Genomic DNA, 19,558 nt, shown 5'->3' on the forward strand with positions numbered 1-19,558 from the left:
CTAGAATGGGGCACAAGAACCTCATCCAGCAAGAAAAGGCTCGAATTCTTGCCCTGAAGGAGGCAAAAATGAGCAAGTCAGCCATATACAGCCTTGTTGAAAAAGCTAAGAGTATCTTACAAGATGAAGTTCCATTTCTTAAATCTGTACCAGGGCATCCTAGAAAGACTTCAGCAACTACACACAAGCTTATAAAGAGGCAAATATTGAGAATTCTAAGCATTACAGCAAGAAAATTGAAGTAAGCCTATCCCAGCCTCCTCGAAAGTGTTGCAGAACGCACTATTCAAGAGTGCTGCCAGAAACACCCGAACCTGCCTCTCCATTTTCTGATCAGAAAACTCCTATTGACTCACAAGATGTGTGCTGTTCATCGCAGTTTTGCAAGGAACTACAAACATCTCACTGCTGAGGACTGGAGAAGAGTCTTATTGAGTGATGAGTCGACTTTCCAGTGTGGTGCAGTGAGGCATGGCAAGTTTAGATGTCACTCACACATGAATCTCTTTGACCCCTATTATGTGCAAATGATTGTTAAGCACCCAGACTCAGTTGTGAATTGGCATAGCTTCAGTGTGAGCGTTAGGAGGTGGAAGATTTCATGTGCTTCCCAAGAACTTCACAATGAATGGAGACCACTACATTGAAGTTCTTTGTGACCACATGATGAATTTTTATGAGATCCAAGGCTGCAACTTCTTTATGCAAGACAGTGCACCATGTCACAAGGCAAAAAAAGTCATGAAAGGGTTGTCAGACAAGCAGGTGAACATTCTTCAGTGACCTGGGAATTCTCCAGACCTGAATCCCATCAAGGAGCTGTGGCCTTACATGAAACTTAAACTTCAAAAAAGGAACACCTCTTCAATTCCTTGCTTTGAAGCCATCAGAGACATCTGCTTGAATGATATTGACCTTGGTTACAGCAGAAACCTTTCTGACTCCTTGCCATGATGCATACAAGCTGTTTTGAAGGCACATGGTGGCCACACTAAGTACCAAAATAAGAAAATTAAAGTTTTTTGTTTTTTTCACCTATTCCTCAGACTTTCCACTAGTAATATAGGTACAAATATACTGAAAAGATGGTAAGGAATGATAAAAGAGGGTCAAAGAAGAAAAAGGAATAAAATCCAGGGTGCATTTTAACAAAATATAGAGTTCTCCTTGCAGTCTGTTCTACAAGCATGGGAGATTCCCTGGGAATACTTGAATCAGGATTCTACATGTACCTTCACAGTCTGACAAGAGGGCAATGGCAGTAGCTCACCCTTTCTAAACAACCAAGAAATGCAGGCCAGTACTTGTTTAATGGGGCTGCCCTTAGCCAATCAGCAACAACCACCATCATCAACCTACCCCCTGACAACTAATAAGGGCACTCATTTCTCTGAGATTGGTGTGTGCTTGGAACTATGTTGTGGCTCTCCATTGAACTCAGCACCTGGCTTCCTAAGATCAGTATCCCTTTTTCTTTCATTTTATTTAGCTTAATTTGAATGTGAATTTATATCTATACCCCTTCACTTATACAACTGTACTTACTGCTTAATTACTACCTACCCTAGGAGTCCCTTCTGTCCTTATGAGGCTTCTGTGGCACTCAGGAAGCTGGCCACATCCACAAGTCATGACCACATTTCATAAAGCACCATGATATTGTGTGTGTGTATAGGCACACAAGAGTGCTGTGCAACTAAGTAGTAAGTGCTCAGTGTCTTCTTTATGGTAGTTGCATTATGTACATGAATGGTCTTCTGATATGTTGAAATAGTGTTTGTAGTGTTATAGTGATAGATGATATCCAAAGCATAAGTGAAAGAGTGCAACTGTTGTTTTCTGGGTAGCGTGGTTTCTGATGGGTGTGTCTGGTGGGTTGGCATTTAAGTGCTCATCGGGTAATGATAGCAAGCACGTGTTTTGTTTGTTATGTTTTGAGGGTATGGGGAATCTGTAAGTAGAAGTTACCAAAGAATGGAGCAGCAGTAAGTTTTTTCATTTCTTCTTGGGGTAAGTTATTATAAGCATGGTTCAGATGGGAGAAGTCTAGCACTGTTTCATAGACTAGAGTGCTGAGCATGTTGAGGTGGGACTGTATTGAGAGAATCTTTGTTTCATTGTGAAGGTGTTGTGTTTGTAGTTGTTAAGCAGCCAATGATTGTTCTGAGTGCATTATTTTGTGTGATTTGCAGCTTTGTTAAATTTGTTTTTGAGAGGGTAGACAACCAGGCAGGTGAGGCATAATTTAAAATGGAGCAGATGAATTGTTTGTATAAAATGTTCAGGGATTCTTCATCTTGTCCAAATCTGGTACCAGTTAGTATTCTGAGTGCATTTAGTTTGTGTTACTTTTGTTTTTATGTTATTGGTGTAAAGAGTGAATCTCAAATGAAGTTGTGGTCCTCTTAATGGTTTTCAATTCTATCTCGAATTACTGTTTCCTTAACTTTTCCAGTTACAGATGATAAGCCAACAGGATGATAATTTCCTGGCAGTGGCTTATTACCTTTTTTGAATATTGGTGTTACACTGGCAAGCTTCCATTCACTCCTTAGCAAATGACTTACTGAAAAGGGCACTCAAGGGCTTAACTATATCATTTTTTGCCTCTCATTGTTTTTGGATAAAACCTAAGGCTTGCCATTTTATTCATTTTTCTTCCATTTATTGCTGAAAATATGTCTTGTGCTTTCATGTCAGCTTGTTGAAGAATGTTCCCCATTCGTATCAGTGACTTTGGATTCAGAACATGGTTTGTGTCTTCAGTCATAAATACTGATGCAAAAAAGTCATTCAAGATTTTTGCCATTGCTTCTTTGTCTTGAACCATGTCACTGTTTTCTGTAATCAATGGACCTATTGACTGGGTAATGATTCTCTTTGCTTCTAACGTGACTATAAAACTACTTAGTGTTTCTTTTACTATTTTAATGCATATACACTTCATACTAATGTTTACTTTGTCATATAACTTTCTTACCTTTTCTCCTCCATCATATTGATAACTGGATTCTGTAAGTTTCTACTGAGCTACTAACAGGCACTTTTTTATTTCACTAGTCCACCTCCTTGATTTCTACTTAGAAATAGGCTATCTACTATGCATCAGCATGTATGTTCCCTCAACTTCTTTGAAGGTTTACTGAAGCTTTTCCAGGCTACATTTATGTTATTTTCATTGACCATATCATCCCAGGTTTGCCTGTCAAGAGCAGTGCAAAGACCATTAAAATTTGCTTGTTTAAAATCAGGTATTTTGTCAAAACATGCATTGACCAACATGACATGATGAAGGCAACCTCAGAAGAAATTTGTCGGTGATCATTAGTACCAAACTTTTCTCCAATTTCATCATTATAACGAGGCCCTGTTTGTATATAACTAAATATTCTCATCCTGAGTAGGTTTCTCAGCTAGTAGGATTAAGGCACGATTAAGCAAGTTTAGGTAGAGTCAATTCCCAGAGGTACTGTAAAGGGATTTTCCCCATTTAGATTTCAGTACATTAAAATCTCCTCCTGATACATTTGTTTAATACAAATTTCTGCCAATTGATCATAAAATCTTTCATCTAACTCTGGTGCCTGTGTGGAGGTCTATAAAATAGTCCTAATGTTAAATTCTTAGTTTATCTTCAACTTTTACAAAAATGAAGTCTACTTTCCCAATGGATACAATTTTTTTTTCAATACAGCATTTAATTGACCTATAACAAAGAGCAAAGTATCATTACTTACTTTGGTTCCCTATCCCTGTTAAATAGAGTGTACCCTGGAAGTAAGTATTTGGCAAGGAAATCTCTTTTGCTGTCTAACCAAGATTTGGAAATGACAATGTTATCTTAATTTCATTATTGTTCTGAGTGCATTATTTTGTATGATTTGCATCTTTGTTATATTTGTTTTTGAGATGGTAGACAACCAGGCAGGTGACGCATAATTTAAGATGAAGCAGATGAATTGTTTGTATAAGATGTTCAAGGATTCTTTATCTTGTCCAAATCCGGTACCAGTTAGTATTTGGAGTGCATTTAGTTTGTGTTGCTTTTGTTTTTATGTTATTGGTATGAGGAGTGAATCTCAAATGAATTGGTGGTCCTCTTAATGGTTTTCAATTCTTTCTCAAATGATTGTTTCCTTAAATTTTCCAGTGACAGATGATAAGCTAACAGAGTGAATATTTCCTGGCAGTGGCTTATTACCTTTTTTGAATATTGGTGTTACACTGGCAAACTTCCATTCACTCCTTAGCAAATGACTTACTGAAAAGGGCACTCAAGGGCTTAACTATATCATTTTTTGCATCTTTCATTGTTTTTGGATAAAACTTAAGGCTTGCCATTTTATTAATTTTTCTTCCATCTATTGCTGAAAGTATGTCTTGTGCTTTCATGTCAGCTTGTTGAAGAATGTTCCCCATTCTTATCAGTGACTTTGGATTCAGAACATGGTTTGTGTCTTCAGTCATAAATACTGATGCAAAAATGTGATTCAAGATTTTTGCCATTGCTTCTTTGTCTTGAACCATGTCACTATTTTCTGTAATTAATGGACCTATTGACTGGGTAATGATTCTCTTGCTTCTAACGTGACTATAAAACTACTTAGTGTTTCTTTTACTAGACATTTCATACTAATGTTTACTTTGTCGTATAACTTTCTTACCTTCTTTCGTCTGTCATGTTGGTAACTGGATTCTTTTTTATTTCACTAGTCCACCACCTTGGTTTCTATTTAGAAATAGGCTATCCATTACGCATCAGCATGTATGTTCCCTCAACGGCTTTGAAGGTTTACTGAAGCTTTTCCAGGCTACATTCATTTCATTTTCATTGACCATATCATCCCAGGTTTGCCTGTCAAGAGCAGTGCAAAGACGATTAAAATTTGCATGTTTAAAATAAGGTATTTTTTCAAAACTGTTGCGTTGACCAACATGACATGTTGAAGGTAACCTCAGAAGAAATTTGTGGGTAATCACTTGTACCAAACTTTTCTCTAATTTTAACATTATAACGAGACCCTGTTTGTATATAACTAAATCTAATATATTCTCATCCTGAGTAGGTTTCTCAGCTAGTAGGATTAAGGCACTATTAAGCAAGTTTAGGTAGAGTCAATTCCCAGAGGTACTGTAAAGGGATTTTCCCAATTTAGATTTCAGCACATTAAAATCTCCTCCTGATAGATTTGTTCAATACAAATTTCTGCCAATTGATCATAAAATCTTTCATCTACCTCTGGTGTCTGTGTGGAGGTCTGTAAAATAGTCCAAATGTTAAATTCTTAGTTTATCTTCAACTTTTACAAAAATGAAGTCTACTTTCCCAATGGATACAATTTTTATTTTAATACAGCATTTAAATGACCTATAACAAAGAGCAAAACATCACTGCTTACTTTGGTTCCCTATCCCTATTAAATAGAGTGTACCATGGAAGTAAGTATTTGGCAAGGAAATCTCTTTTGCTGCTAACGAATAATTTCATTCTAACACTGTTGTCACATACTCATCAGATTTTGTAGCATACTCTGAGCGTTAACAAAATACCTTTAGATGAAACCAAGACCTATTTGGAAAGGTACTCGAAGGGAATTGATCTATTCCTCACAGGCTTTTTTTTTTTCTTTTTACCAGAATGCAATTGTAGGCTTACTAATTAGCTTACTAAAATGTGAAGCTCACACTTAATTCGGGTGATGTACGTCCTTCATAAACATACTAAACTACATGTAAAGATGTTGCTGAAAACAGGTTCATTAATCTATTATTTAGACTGAACACCTTACTAAAAGAAGGTGTTCCCAGTGCCAATCCTGGGAAGAGCTCTTCAAATCATGATATTAGTTTTATCTCGAAAACATTGAATAAGCTAGGATTATTTCTCCAACAGCCCCTCCAATCTCTTTTCAGTACATCGTTAGTACCTACATGACAAATAACAGGTGTATTATCTTTGGTGCCCTGCCATCTGGCACAGAATTCCTCCAGCTGTCCTTGGATCATAATGTCACCATTGAGATTTCATGTTCGTTGTCCTCGACATCACTCAAAGCCTGAAACCAATTTTTTCATTACTTGCATCAAAGTTAAATGTGTATGGGTTTTCGCTTCTTGTTGCACCACCTGGAAGGGTCAACTTTTCCTGATGAGAGAAGGATTACTCTGGGGGTGTCTGAACTCCCACAGCCCTGCTGTCCGATGTTGATAGCTCACTGCCAGATTCTCTCAGCAAGCTGGCTTTAACAAGGTCCTGAAGGACATCTATCCTATGTTTTATAAGTTATTTTTCAGTAGCAGCAGTCAGCTTTTCCTCCAGGGGTCAATCTGTCCATGCAAAACCTGCAAATCAAAGGTTATTGAAGATCTGAACGACAAACTTTCCACAGCAAACAAAACAGTTGACCTGCTGTTATATTACATATTTCCAAAATATTTTTTATTTGCTTTGTCGCTGTCTCCCGCGTTTGCGAGGTAGCGTAAGGAAACAGACGAAAGAAATGGCCCAACCCACCCCCATACACATGTATAATACATACATGTCCACACACGCAAATATACATACCTATACATCTCAATGTACACATATATATACACACACAGACACATACACACAATTCACACTGTCTGCCTTTATTTATTCCCATCGCCACCTCGCCACACATGGAATACCATCCCCCTCCCCCCTCATGTGCGCGAGGTAGTGCTAGGAAAAGACAACAAAGGCCCCATGCAATAATGCCCGAAACCACAGCTCCCTTTCCATATCTTTCCATATACAGGCTCCACACAACTTTCCATGGTTGACCCCACATGCTTCACATGCCCTGATTCAATCCACTGACAGCACGTCAACCCTGGTATACCACATCAATCCAATTCACTCTATTCCTTGCCCACCTTTCACCCTCCTGCATGTTCAGGCCCCGATCACTCAAAATCTTTTTCACTCCATCTTTCCACCTCCAATTTGGTCTCCCACTTCTCCTTGTTCCCTCCACTTCCAACACATATATCCTCTTGGTCAATCTTTCCTCACTCATTCTCTCCATGTGCCCAAACCATTTTAAAACACCCTCTTCTGCTCTCTCAACCACGCTCTTTTTTATTTCCACACATCTCTCTTACCCTTACATTACTTACTCGATCAAACCACCTCACACCACACATTGTCCTCAAACATCTCATTTCCAGCATATCCACCCTCCTGCGCACAATTCTATCCATAGCCCACGCTTCGCAACCATACAACATTGTTGGAACCACTATTCCTTCAAACATAGCTATTTTTGCTTTCCGAGATAATGTTCTCGACTTCCACACATTCTTCAAGGCTCCCAGGATTTTCGCCCCCTCCCCCACCCTATGATTCACTTCCGCTTCCATGGTTCCATCCGCTGCCAGATCCACTCCCAGATATCTAAAACACTTTACTTCCTCCAGTTTTTCTCCATTCAAACTTACCTCCCAATTGACTTGACCCTCAACCCTACTGTACCTAATAACCTTGCTCTTATTCACATTTACTCTTAACTTTCTTCTTTCAAACACTTTACCAAACTCAGTCACCAGCTTCTGCAGTTTCTCACATGAATCAGCCACCAGCGCTGTATCATCAGCGAACAACAACTGACTCACTTCCCAAGCTCTCTCATCCCCAACAGACTTCATACTTGCCCCTCTTTCCAAAACTCTTGCATTCACCTCCCTAACAACCCCATCCATAAACAAATTAAACAACCATGGAGACATCACACACCCCTGCCGCAAACCTACATTCACTGAGAACCAATCACTTTCCTCTCTTCCTACACGTACACATGCCTTACATCCTTGTTAAAAACTTTTCACTGCTTCTAACAACTTGCCTCCCACACCATATATTCTTAATACCTTCCACAGAGCATCTCTATCAACTCTATCACATGCCTTCTCCAGATCCATAAATACTACATACAAATCCATTTGCTTTTCTAAGTATTTTTCACATACATTCTTCAAAGCAAACACCTGATCCACACATCCTCTACCACTTCTGAAACCACAGTGCTCTTCCCCAATCTGATGCTCTGTACATGCCTTCACCCTCTCAATCAATACCCTCCCATATAATTTACCAGGAATACTCAACAAACTTATACCTCTGTAATTTGAGCACTCACTCTTATCCCCTTTACCTTTGTACAATGGCACTATGCACGCATTCCGCCAATCCTCAGGGAAATATGTAAGACCTAGAAATATGTAAAATATGTAAGACCTAAAAAATGGTCACCGAACTTTTGACCCTATGATTACTGATGAAGCTTCTTACACTTAAGGAACCAGGAATTCCTATACAATGTTGTGTTTCCTCATCTCAAGTGCCTTGAACATGTATGTTTCCTTTTCTTTTTTGTCTGCTTGATACAAAATCTGAGCAAGACTGAGGTGGGCAGAAACAAGGTGCCAGAATTGGCAATGGGTAACTTTTGGGGACTGACCAGAGTTAGGAATGAGCAGGAGCCAACGGCCATAATGTATAAGCTTGTGAGGTGCAGGCAGTCATGTTTATGTGAAGCTGGTGGCAAGAAGTGCCGTCCGTGGCGTCAGGACTCCAAACCCCAGTGGTTGCCGTATTCTCCTCTGCAACCTAGGAATGGGCCAATGCTTGTTGCATTATGTTTTGAAACTGCTGTTGCTCCTGCAGAAGCAGTTCTTGCAACTCTCAGTGTTCATCATTAGCCTTGGTAGCCTACTAAGCGGTGAGCTGTTGCGGCTGAAGGAATTGTGCTTGCATCTCTCTGTGCTCGTTTTCATCCTTTACAGCCTGCTGAGCAGCAAGCTGTTGTTAGGTGTCCATCATGGCTGCCAATCTCTGCAGCGCTGATGTGCCTGCGATACTTACCTCCCCGTCATCTCAACTCACCCAATGATGCCTTTCCACATGCTTCCGTGGACTACTGGGCATGGCAACGTTGGTTGTGGGGACAACTATTTACTGGTGTCGAGGAAACAGGTTAACAACACCCGATCCTGAGGTGGCAAGGGCTGTTGCTGATGCTCAGGGCAGGCGGGTTGCACAGGCAATGCAAGTCGGCAGGCCGTGGAGTTGGGTACCATGGGCAGCTATGGTGTTCTAGGGTGGCGAGCAGTATCTTGTGTTTCTATGTCAGTCTTTTTACACTACTCCTTTGTCCTTTCACTGCGCCATGTAGAATGGTGAAACAAAGATGCTGGTGAAGATGTAACACATAAGTTTATCCACAAAAAAAGAAAAAGATGCCCAAGTAAGATTAAGTGAGACTCGAGGGAGTGTGTCGATTGCCCTAGGACCTATCTCCTCTACCAACAAAGAGCATGGTGCTTGTTAAAACAAGAGGCAGGTGAATGTAATACATAATGCTATTATGTATTAGGTGACTAAAGGAGGCAGGAGTGGGGAGCTGGAAGCCCACCCCTCCTTGTATTTCAAATTTCTAAAATGGGAAACAGAAGGAGTCAAGCGGGGAATGCTCATCCTCTTCGAAGGCTCAGATTGGGGTGTCAATGTGTGTGGATGTAACCAAGATGAGAAGGAGAGATGAGTAATGTGTTTGAGAAAAGAAACGTGGATGTTTTGGCTCTTGAGTGAAATGAAGCTCAAGGGTAGAGGGGAAGAGTGATTTGGAAAAGTCTTGGGAGTAAAGTCAGGGGTTATTGAGAGGACAAGAGCTAAGGAAGGAGTAGCACTACTCCTGAAGCAGCTGTGGGAGTGTGTGGTAGAGTGATAGAAAGTAAATTCTAGATTGATGTGGGTAAAACTGAAAGTGGATGGAGAGAGATAGGTGATTATTGTGCTTATGCACCTGGTCATGAGAAGAAAGATCATGAGAGGCAAATGTTTTAGGAGCAGCTGCGTGAGCTTTGATGAATGAGATTGGGTATTAGTGATAGGTGATTTAAATGCGAAGGTGAGTTATGTGGCAGTAAAGGGTATAATTGGCGTACATGGGGTAGTTAGTATTGTGAATGGAAATGGTGGATGTGCTGAGAGGGGCAGCTGGAGGGATGTCTGATCACTATCTTGTGGAGGCGAAGGTGAAGATTTGTAGAGGTTTTCAAATAGGAAGAGAGATTGTTGGGGAGAAGAGAGTTGTGAGATTAAACGAGCTTGGAAAGGACACTTGTGTTAGAAAGTACCAGGAGAGATTGAGTGTAGAATGGCAAAAGGTGAGAGCAAATGACGTGAGGGGAGTGGAGGAGGAATGGGATACATTTAGGGAAACAGTGATGGCATGTGCGAAAGATGCATGTGACATGAGAAAGGTGGGAGGTGGGCAGATTAGAAAGGGTAGTGAGTGTGGGATGAGGAAGTAAAGATGTTAGTGAAAGAGAAAAGAGAAGCGTTTGGACAATACTTACAAGGAAGGAGTGCAAATGACTGCGAGATGTATAAAAGAAAGAGGCAGGAGGTCAAGAGAAAGGTGCAAGGGTTGAAAAAGAGGGCAAATGAGAGTTGGGGTGAGAGAGTATCATTAAACTTTATGGAGAATATAAAGATGTTTTGGATGGAAGTAAATAAAGTGCAAAAGACAAGAGAACAAATGGGAGCATTGGTGAAGGGGGCAAGGGGGGAAATGATAACAGGTAGTGATGAAGTGAGGAGATGGAGTATTTTAAAAGTTTGTTGAATATGTGATGATAGAGTGGCAGATGTAGGGTGTTTTGGTCAGGTTGGTGTGCGAAGTGAGAGGAGTCGGGGGAATGGTTTAGTTAAGAGAGTAGAGGTGGTGAAAGCCTTGAGGAAGATGAAATCCAGCAAGGGGGTGGGTTTGGATGGTATTGCAGTTGAATTTATTAAGAAAGGGGGTGACTGTGTTGTTGATTGGTTGGTAAGGATATTCAGTATATGTATGGATCATGGTGAAGTCCCTGAGGATTGGTGGAATGCACGTATAGTGCCATTGTACAAGGCAAAGGAGATAAAGGTGTGTTCAAACTACACAGGCATAAGTTTGCTGACTACCCCTGGAAAACTGTATCGGAGGGTATTGGTTGAGAGGGTGAAGACATGTACAGAGCAAAATATTGGATAGGAGCAGTGTGGTTTCAGAAGTGGTAGAGGATGAATGGAACAGTTGTTTGCTTTGAAGAATGTGTGTGAGAAATATTTAGAAAAACAGATGGATTTGTTTGTGGCATTTATAGATCTGGAGAAGGCATATGATAGGTTTGATAAGAGACGCTTTGTGGAAGGTCTTAAGAGTATGTGGTGTTTTAGGTGATCTATTACAAGCAGTGAAAAGTTTTTATCAAAGATGTAAGGCATGTGTACGAGTAGGAAGAGAGGAGAGTGACTGGCTCCCTGTGAATGTCGGTCTGCAGCAGGGTTGTGCGATGTCTCCATGGCTGTTTCATTTGTTTATGGATAGAGTGGTTAGGGAGGTAAATGCAAGAGTTTAGGAGAGAGGGGCGAGTATGCAGCCTGTTGGGGATGAGAGGGCCGGGGAAGTGAGTCAGTTGTTGTTCTATGATACAGCACTGGTGGTGGATTCAAGGGAAAGCTGCAAAAGTTGGTGATTGAGTTTGGAAAACTGTTTGAAAGGGAAATTTGAGAGTAAATGTGAATAAGAGCAAGGTTATTAGGTTCAGCAAGATTGAGAGGTAAGTTAATTGGGATGTAAGTTTGAATGGAAGAAGTGAAGTGTTTTAGATATCTAGGAGTGGACTTAGCAGTGAATGGAACCATGGAAGCGGAAGCAGGAAGCGAGTCACAGGGTGGAGGATTGGGCTAAGGTTCTGAGAGCGATGAAGAATGTGTGGAAGGAGAGAACGCTGTCTCAGAGAGCAAAAATGAGTATGTTTGAAATGATAGTAGTTCTAACAGCATTATATATTTGTGAGGCATTGGCTATAGATAGGGTTGTATGAAGGAGGATGGATGTGTTGGAAATGAAATGTTTAAGGACAATGTCTGGTATGAGGCGGTTTGATTAAGAAGTGAAAGGGTAAGAGAGATGTTTGGTGATAAAAAGAGCGTAGTTGAGAGAGCAGAGGAGCGTGTGTTGAAATGGTTTGGACATATGGAAAGAGAGGAAAGATTGACAAAGAGAATATATGTATCAGAGGTGGAGGGAACAAGGGGAAGTGGGAGACCAAATAGGAGGTGGAAGGATGGAGTGGAAAAGATTATGAGTGATCGGCACCTGAACATAAAGGAGGGTGAGAGGTGTGCAAGAAACAGAGTGAATTGGAACGATGTGGTGTACCGGGGTCAACGTGCTGTCAATGGACTGAATTAGGGCATGTGAAAAGTCTGGGGTAAACCATGGAAAGTCTGTGGTGCATGGATGTGGATAAAGAGCTGTGACAGCTTAAGACTGAGTGTGAACGAATGTGGCCTTTTTGTCTGTTTTCCTGGCGCTACCTTGCTGAAACTGGGGGAAGCGATGCTGTTTCCTGTGGGGTAGGATTACTGGTCTCGGTAATGGATTTGAGGCAAGCAAGTATGAATATGTGCATGTGTATGTATGTATATATCTGTATATATCTGTATGTGTGTATATGTTGACATGTATATGTTCGTGTATATATATGTACGTGTATGGGCGTTTATATATATATATATATATATATATTTTCTTTTTTTTTTTTGCTTTGTCGCTGTCTCCCGCGTTTGCGAGGTAGCGCAAGGAAACAGACGAAAGAAATGGCCCAACCCACCCCCATACACATGTATATACATACGTCCACACACGCAAATATACATACCTACACAGCTTTCCATGGTTTACCCCAGACGCTTCACATGCCCTGATTCAATCCACTGACAGCACGTCAACCCCGGTATACCACATCGATCCAATTCACTCTATTCCTTGCCCTCCTTTCACCCTCCTGCATGTTCAGGCCCCGATCACACAAAATCTTTTTCACTCCATCTTTCCACCTCCAATTTGGTCTCCCACTTCTCCTCGTTCCCTCCACCTCCGACACATGTATCCTCTTGGTCAATCTTTCCTCACTCATTATCTCCATGTGCCCAAACCATTTCAAAACACCCTCTTCTGCTCTCTCAACCACGCTCTTTTTATTTCCACACATCTCTCTTACCCTTACGTTACTTTCTCGATCAAACCACCTCACACCACACATTGCCCTCAAACATCTCATTTCCAGCACATCCAGGGTGTGTGATGTCTCCATGGTTGTTTAATTTGTTTATGGATGGGGTTGTTAGGGAGGTGGATGCAAGATTTTTGGAAAGAGGGGCAAGTATGAAGTTTGTTGGGGATGAGAGAGCTTGGGTAGTGAGTCAGTTGTTGTTCGCTGATGATACAGCGCTGGTGGCTGATTCAGGTGAGAAACTGCAGAAGCTGGTGACTGAGTTTGGTAAAGTGTGTGGAAGAAGAAAGTTGAGTAAATGTGAATAAGAGCAAGGTTATTAGGTACAGTATGGTTGAGGGACAAGTCAATCGGGAGATAAGTTTGAATGGAGAAAAACTGGAGGAAGTGAAGTGTTTTAAATATCTGGGAGTGGATTTGGCAGCGGATGGAACCATGGAAGTGGAAGTGAATCATAGGGTGGGGGAGTGGGTGAAAGTTTTGGGGGCGTTGAAAAATTTGTGGAAGTCAAGAACGTTATCTTGGAAAGCAAAAATGGGTATGTTTGAAGGAATAGTGGTTTTAACAATGTTATATGGTTGCGAAGCATGGGCTATAGATGGAGTTGTGCGGAGGAGGGTGGATGTGCTGGAAATGAGATGTTTGAGGACAATATGTGGTGTGAGGTCGTTTGATCGAGTAAGTAATGTAAGGGTAAGAGAGATGTGTGGTAATAAAAAGAGTGTGGGTGAGAGAGCAGAAGAGGGTGTTTTGAAATGGTTTGGTCACATGGAGAGAATGAGGGAGGAAAGATTGACAAAGAGGATATATGTGTCAGAGATGGAGGGAACGAGAAGTGGGAGACCAAATTGGAGGTGGAAAGATGTAGTGAACAAGATTTTGAGCGATCGGGGCCTGAACATGCAGGAGGGTGAAAGGCGTGTAAGGAATAGAGTGAATTGGAATAATGCAGTATACCGGGGTCGACGTGCTGTCAATGGATTGAACCAGGGCATGTGAAGCGTCTGGGGTAAACCATGGAAAGTTTTGTGGAGCCTGGATGTGGAAAGGGTGCTAGAGACTGAGTGTGAATGAATGTGGCCTTTGTTGTCTTTTCCTAGCGCTAGCTCGCGCACATGCTGGGGGAGGGGGGTTTCATTTCATTTGTGTGGCGGGGTGGCGACGGTAATGAATAAGGGCAGACAGTATGAATTATGTACATGTGTATATATGTATATGTGTAAATGCGTATATATATATGTATATGTTGCGATGTATAGGTATGTATATTTGCGTGTGTGGACGTGTATGTATATACATGTGCATGTGGGTGGGTTGGGCCATTATTTCGTCTGTTTCCTTGCGCTACCTCGCTAATGCGGGAGACAGCGACAAAGCAAAATAAGTAAATATATATATATATATATATATATATATATATATATATATATATATATATATATATATATGTGTGTGTGTGTGTGTGTGTGTGTGTGTGAATGAGTGGATTGGCCGTTCTTCGTCTGTTTCCTGGCGCCAACTCGCTGATGCGGGAAACGGCGATCAAGTATTATGATAAATATAAAAAGATATATATCATTGCATGATACATTTCCTCCGAGTAACTACATTGGTTCTAGGTAATGGTCAGATAGCGATTGGCTTTATCTATGTTATCGTGAAAGGTAAAAGATGTATGTGAGTTGTCAGCCAACCAATATTTGCAAACAATTTTCTTATTGGGTTTCCGTAAGGAGATCGCAGGAAATCAAGATAGAAATAAGAATTTAATTACCAAGTATCAATAAAGAGTTTATGGAAGGTAAAGGACGCACTGTTCTACGAGAAGGGTGAAGTAGATCCCTGGAAAGCCGGTTCCGACTCCCGAGATAAGAGAGCAACAAGACGCGTTATCGCTGACTTAATGTTTACTACCCACACAGGGTGCTGCTGGAGAGTAGCTGGTGGGAACAGCCTAGTCCCGGGCAAGCTATAGACATCTAGACACCAACTGCTACCACCAGGACCCGCCATACAACAGTATAGCCACCTTTGGTGCCACCAGCTGCGGCAGAGGCGCCGGGGGACAAGTGCGACGCAAATAGGAGGAACTTTAACCTGACGATCACAACCAGTTCTTGACTGGTGAGTAACAGGCCACTGATTTGGATTTCTAGCATAGAACCAATAACATGCATTCACTTTGCGGACTCTAATAGATAAAAACGAAGTAGATTTCTTCCTTTTTTCCTTTGTGTGTCGTAAATGAATTATTAAGATGACCAAGACAACAGACTATTAGACTGAGCATATAACTGTCCGCTTCTGTCCGCTATGCTCTGTCTAAGATTGATAAGCTACGAGTATATATATATATATATATATATATATATATATATATATATATATATATATATATATACTTTGTCGCTGTCTCCCGCGTTTGCGAGGTAGCGCAAGGAAACAGACGAAAGAAATGGCCCAACCCCCCCCATACACATGTACATACACACGTCCACACACGCAAATATACATACCTACACAGCTTTCCATGGTTTACCCCGGACGCTTCACATGCCTTGATTCAATCCACTGACAGCACGTCAACCCCTGTATACCACATCGCTCCAATTCACTCTATTCCTTGCCCTCCTTTCACCCTCCTGCATGTTCAGGCCCCGATCACACAAAATCCTTTTCACTCCATCTTTCCACCTCCAATTTGGTCTCCCTCTTCTCCTCGTTCCCTCCACCTCCGACACATATATCCTCTTGGTCAATCTTTCCTCACTCATTCTCTCCATGTGCCCAAACCATTTCAAAACACCCTCTTCTGCTCTCTCAACCACGCTCTTTATATATATATATATATATATATATATATATATATATATATATATATATATATATATATATATATATCCCCCTTTTAGAAAGTTAAGATACAAGAAGGGTAGGGTTTCTAGCCCTTCGCTCCCGTCCCCTTTAGTCGCCTTCTACGACACATGAGGAATGCGTGGGAAGTAACAAATGTGGCCTTTGTTGTCTTTTCCTAGCGCTACCTATTGTGCATGCGGGAGTAGGAGTTTATTTCATGTGTGGCGGGGTGGCGACGGAAATGAATAAGGGCAGACAGTATGAATTATGTACATATGTATATGTGTATGTATATGTATGTATACGTTGAAATGTATAGGTATGTATATGTGCGTGTGGACGTGTATGTATATATATGTGTATGTGGGTGAGTTGGTCCATTCTTTCGTGTTTCCTTGCGCTACCTCGCTAACGCAGGAGATAGCGACAAAGTATAATAAAGAATAAATAAATATATATATATATGTATATATATATATATATATATATATATATATATATATATATATATATTTTTTTTTTTTTTTCTTTTAAACTGCCATTTCTCGCGTTAGCGAGGTAGCGTTAAGAACAGAGGACTGGGCCTTTTTTGGAATATCCTCACCTGGCCCCCTCTGTTCCTTCTTTTGGAAAATTAAAAAAAAAAAAAACGAGAGGGGAGGATTTCCAGCCCCCCGCTCCCTCCCCTTTTAGTCGCCTTCTACGACACGCAGGGAATACGTGGTAAGTATTCTTAATCCCCTAACCCCAGGGATAATATATATATATATATATATATATATATATATATATATATATATATATATATATATATCCCTAGGGATAGGGGAGAAAGAATACTTCCCACGTATTCCCTGCGTGTCGTAGAAGGCGACTAAAAGGGAAGGGAGCGGGGGGCTGGAAATCCTACCCTCTCGTTTTTTTTTTTTTAATTTTCCAAAAGAAGGAACAGAGAAGGGGGCCAGGTGAGGGTATTCCCTCAAAGGCCCAGTCCTCTGTTCTTAACGCTACCTCGCTATCGCGGGAAATGGCGAATAGTATGAAATATATATATATATATATATATATATATATATATATATATATATATATATATATATATATATATATATGTATATATATATGTATATATATATTCATTTATTTATTTATTTATTATTTATTTATTTATTTATTTATTTATTACTGTGAGTCCACAGGGAAAATGAAACACGATACGTTTCCAAGAGCACTTTCGTGTAATAATCACAATCACATCAAGAGAGAGACAAGAAAGAAATATAACAGTCAGTTGATATACAATGAAGAGACGTAGCTAGGACGCCATTTGGTAGACATATGATTGTCCAAGATAGACTAGAAGGGAAATTTTTTTTACAAATTTTATCAGCAATAAAGTTATCCAATTTGTATAGACCTTCACTAATATTAAGGTTATGATTATTTGTGTATTTAATGATAGAAGATTCAATGATATTTCTCGTGGTACTAGAGTTATAGTCAATAACCGAGATGGCATTACTCCATTCAATACAATACAATACGGTAGCTTATTCCAGTGCTTAACACACCTATAGGAAAAGAATCTTTTTCCCACGTCCGTGCTATATATTTTAGCTTTGAGTTTTATTTCATTTGTCTTGGTAACCATATTTTCTTGTATTTCATAAAGATGTTCGTAATTTATTATATCAAACTTGTTCAGAATTTTGAACGCTTGGATTAAGTCGCCGCGAGGTTTACTTTTTTTTTCTTTTAAGGGCTAAGAGATCCAATCGTTGTAGCCTTTCCTTATAAGGGATGGCATCAATTTTGTCGCACGTCTTTGTACTTGCTATAACTTTTCCTCGTCTTTATTTTATAGTTTGGGGACCAAAACTGGACTGCATATTCAAGATGTGGTCTTACCAGAGAATGATAAAGTGTGAGAATTGTTTCTAGAGCCATTTAGTATATATTCATGGCTATGAAATTTAACATTTGGTTGCCTTTTTTACTTGCTGCTTGACACTATTTAGTTTACTTCAGATTGTTGCCTGTTATCACTCCAAGGTCCCTTTTCCTCATTTACTTTAGTGAGTTACCGAATAGCTTGTAGTCGTAACATATTCTCTTGTCTCCAGATTGCATGATTTTACTCTTGTCTACATTAAACATCGTTTGCCATCTGTCTGATCACTCTGCTAGTAAGTTAAGATCTCTTTGAATCATCTCGTAGTCCCGCCTGTCTACAGCTCTGCTTCCTAATTTAGTATCGTTAGCAAATTTGAGATATTAAGTATGAGACCGAGTTCTGGGTAATTAATGTATATTATGAAAAGAATTGGGCCTAGGACCGACCCCTGTGGCAAACCACTCCTTACGTCTAGCCAATCTGAGGCTTCGCCGTTTAATACTACACGCTCCTTTCTTCCGGTAAGCCAGTCTCTGATCCATGTCCAGAGTCCTTCACTTATTCTGTGTTTAGATTTATGCAAGTCGCTTGTGAGGTAATTTATCGGAAGCCTTTTGGAAATCTAAATATACTACATCAGGCGGTTCATTTTTTATGTCCCAATTCTGATAAATAACATTAAGGAAATTCAGGTAGTTTGTCACGCTGGATCTTCGGAACCTTGTTGGTTGTCCGATATAATTTTGTGATGTAGAAACGTGACACTTTTATCTCGTATTAATTATTCCATCGTTTTACCCAACACTGACGTAAGGGTAATCGAGAAGTAGTTCAAGGCACACGTTCTGTCCACTTTTTTTGTGTATAGAAGTAAGATTCACTAGTTTCCAATCAGTTGGCACCTGACCATCCAACAGAGAATTGTTGAATATTTTTGTTATGTGGTATATCAGCTGTCTCCTGACCTCTTTAAAAATCTTGGAGCTAAGTTATCTGGGCCGCTGGGGTTTGTTAGGATTTAATTGGTCCAGTTAATTTAAGTACTTTAGAGCGCTATGTTTCTCTTAAACTTCAACTCTTCTTCATCAGATCCGTGAAACGTTATCCTTGGTTGCGATTTTCGAGGTGTTTCTTCACTTGTGAATACGGAGTTCAGATATTAATTTAGCATGGTAGCCAATTCCCTTGTCGTCAGTAGTTAGTGTGTCATGTTCGTTTCGTAATGGTCCAGTGCCGTCTTTTACTGTCTTTCTTTATCTTACATATTTGAAGAATTCCTTAGGATTATTTAACTTTCAAGGAAATTCATTTTTCCTCGCTTTTACTCCGTCGTATGACCTAACACCCTCTGAATTTTGATTGATTCCTGGCAATATTCATTGGTTCCCATTGATTTAAATTTCTTATATAAGCTTTCTTCTTTTTGCAAAGTACTCCTTCAGTTTTCCTATTCATCCATGATGGTTTTGAAATATTGCAAGTTCTCGTTATAATTCGTGGAATAATTTTATTTTCAATCGCGAGTAGTGTGTTTTTAGAATTATTCCAACATTTCTATCACTGTGAATGTCAAGAAGTTTTGTCCAGTTGGTACTGCGAATTTCGTGTCAGATATTTTCAAGATTTGCTCGCCTGTAATCTGGGATCAAGAGTTTATTGTCATTTATTTCATTATCTAAATTTATTTGTAATCTAATCAAACTATGATCGCTGTTTGACGAA

At 40.0% G+C, this 19,558-nt stretch overlaps 2 protein-coding genes across 7 annotated transcripts in view; both read left to right on the plus strand.

Moving 5' to 3' along the window:
* The window catches only part of LOC139756016 (ryanodine receptor-like), a 494,517-nt gene that overhangs the window by 21,887 nt on the left and 453,072 nt on the right, over nucleotides 1-19,558 (plus strand).
* Nucleotides 14,992-19,558, plus strand: part of LOC139756017 (probable cation-transporting ATPase 13A4) — a 115,781-nt gene continuing 111,214 nt past the window's right edge. For 5 of the 6 annotated variants that reach the window (XR_011714245.1, XR_011714247.1, XM_071674955.1 and 2 more), the window contains exon 1: nucleotides 14,993-15,210. The gene's annotated coding sequence lies outside the window, so the exon portion shown is untranslated. Of the gene's footprint in view, nucleotides 15,211-19,558 lie in introns of all 6 variants that reach the window. The other variant, XR_011714246.1, reaches the window with a different exon arrangement.

This window comes from Panulirus ornatus, chromosome 20 (assembly GCF_036320965.1).
Source record: "Panulirus ornatus isolate Po-2019 chromosome 20, ASM3632096v1, whole genome shotgun sequence".
NCBI classification, from domain to species: domain Eukaryota; kingdom Metazoa; phylum Arthropoda; class Malacostraca; order Decapoda; family Palinuridae; genus Panulirus; species Panulirus ornatus.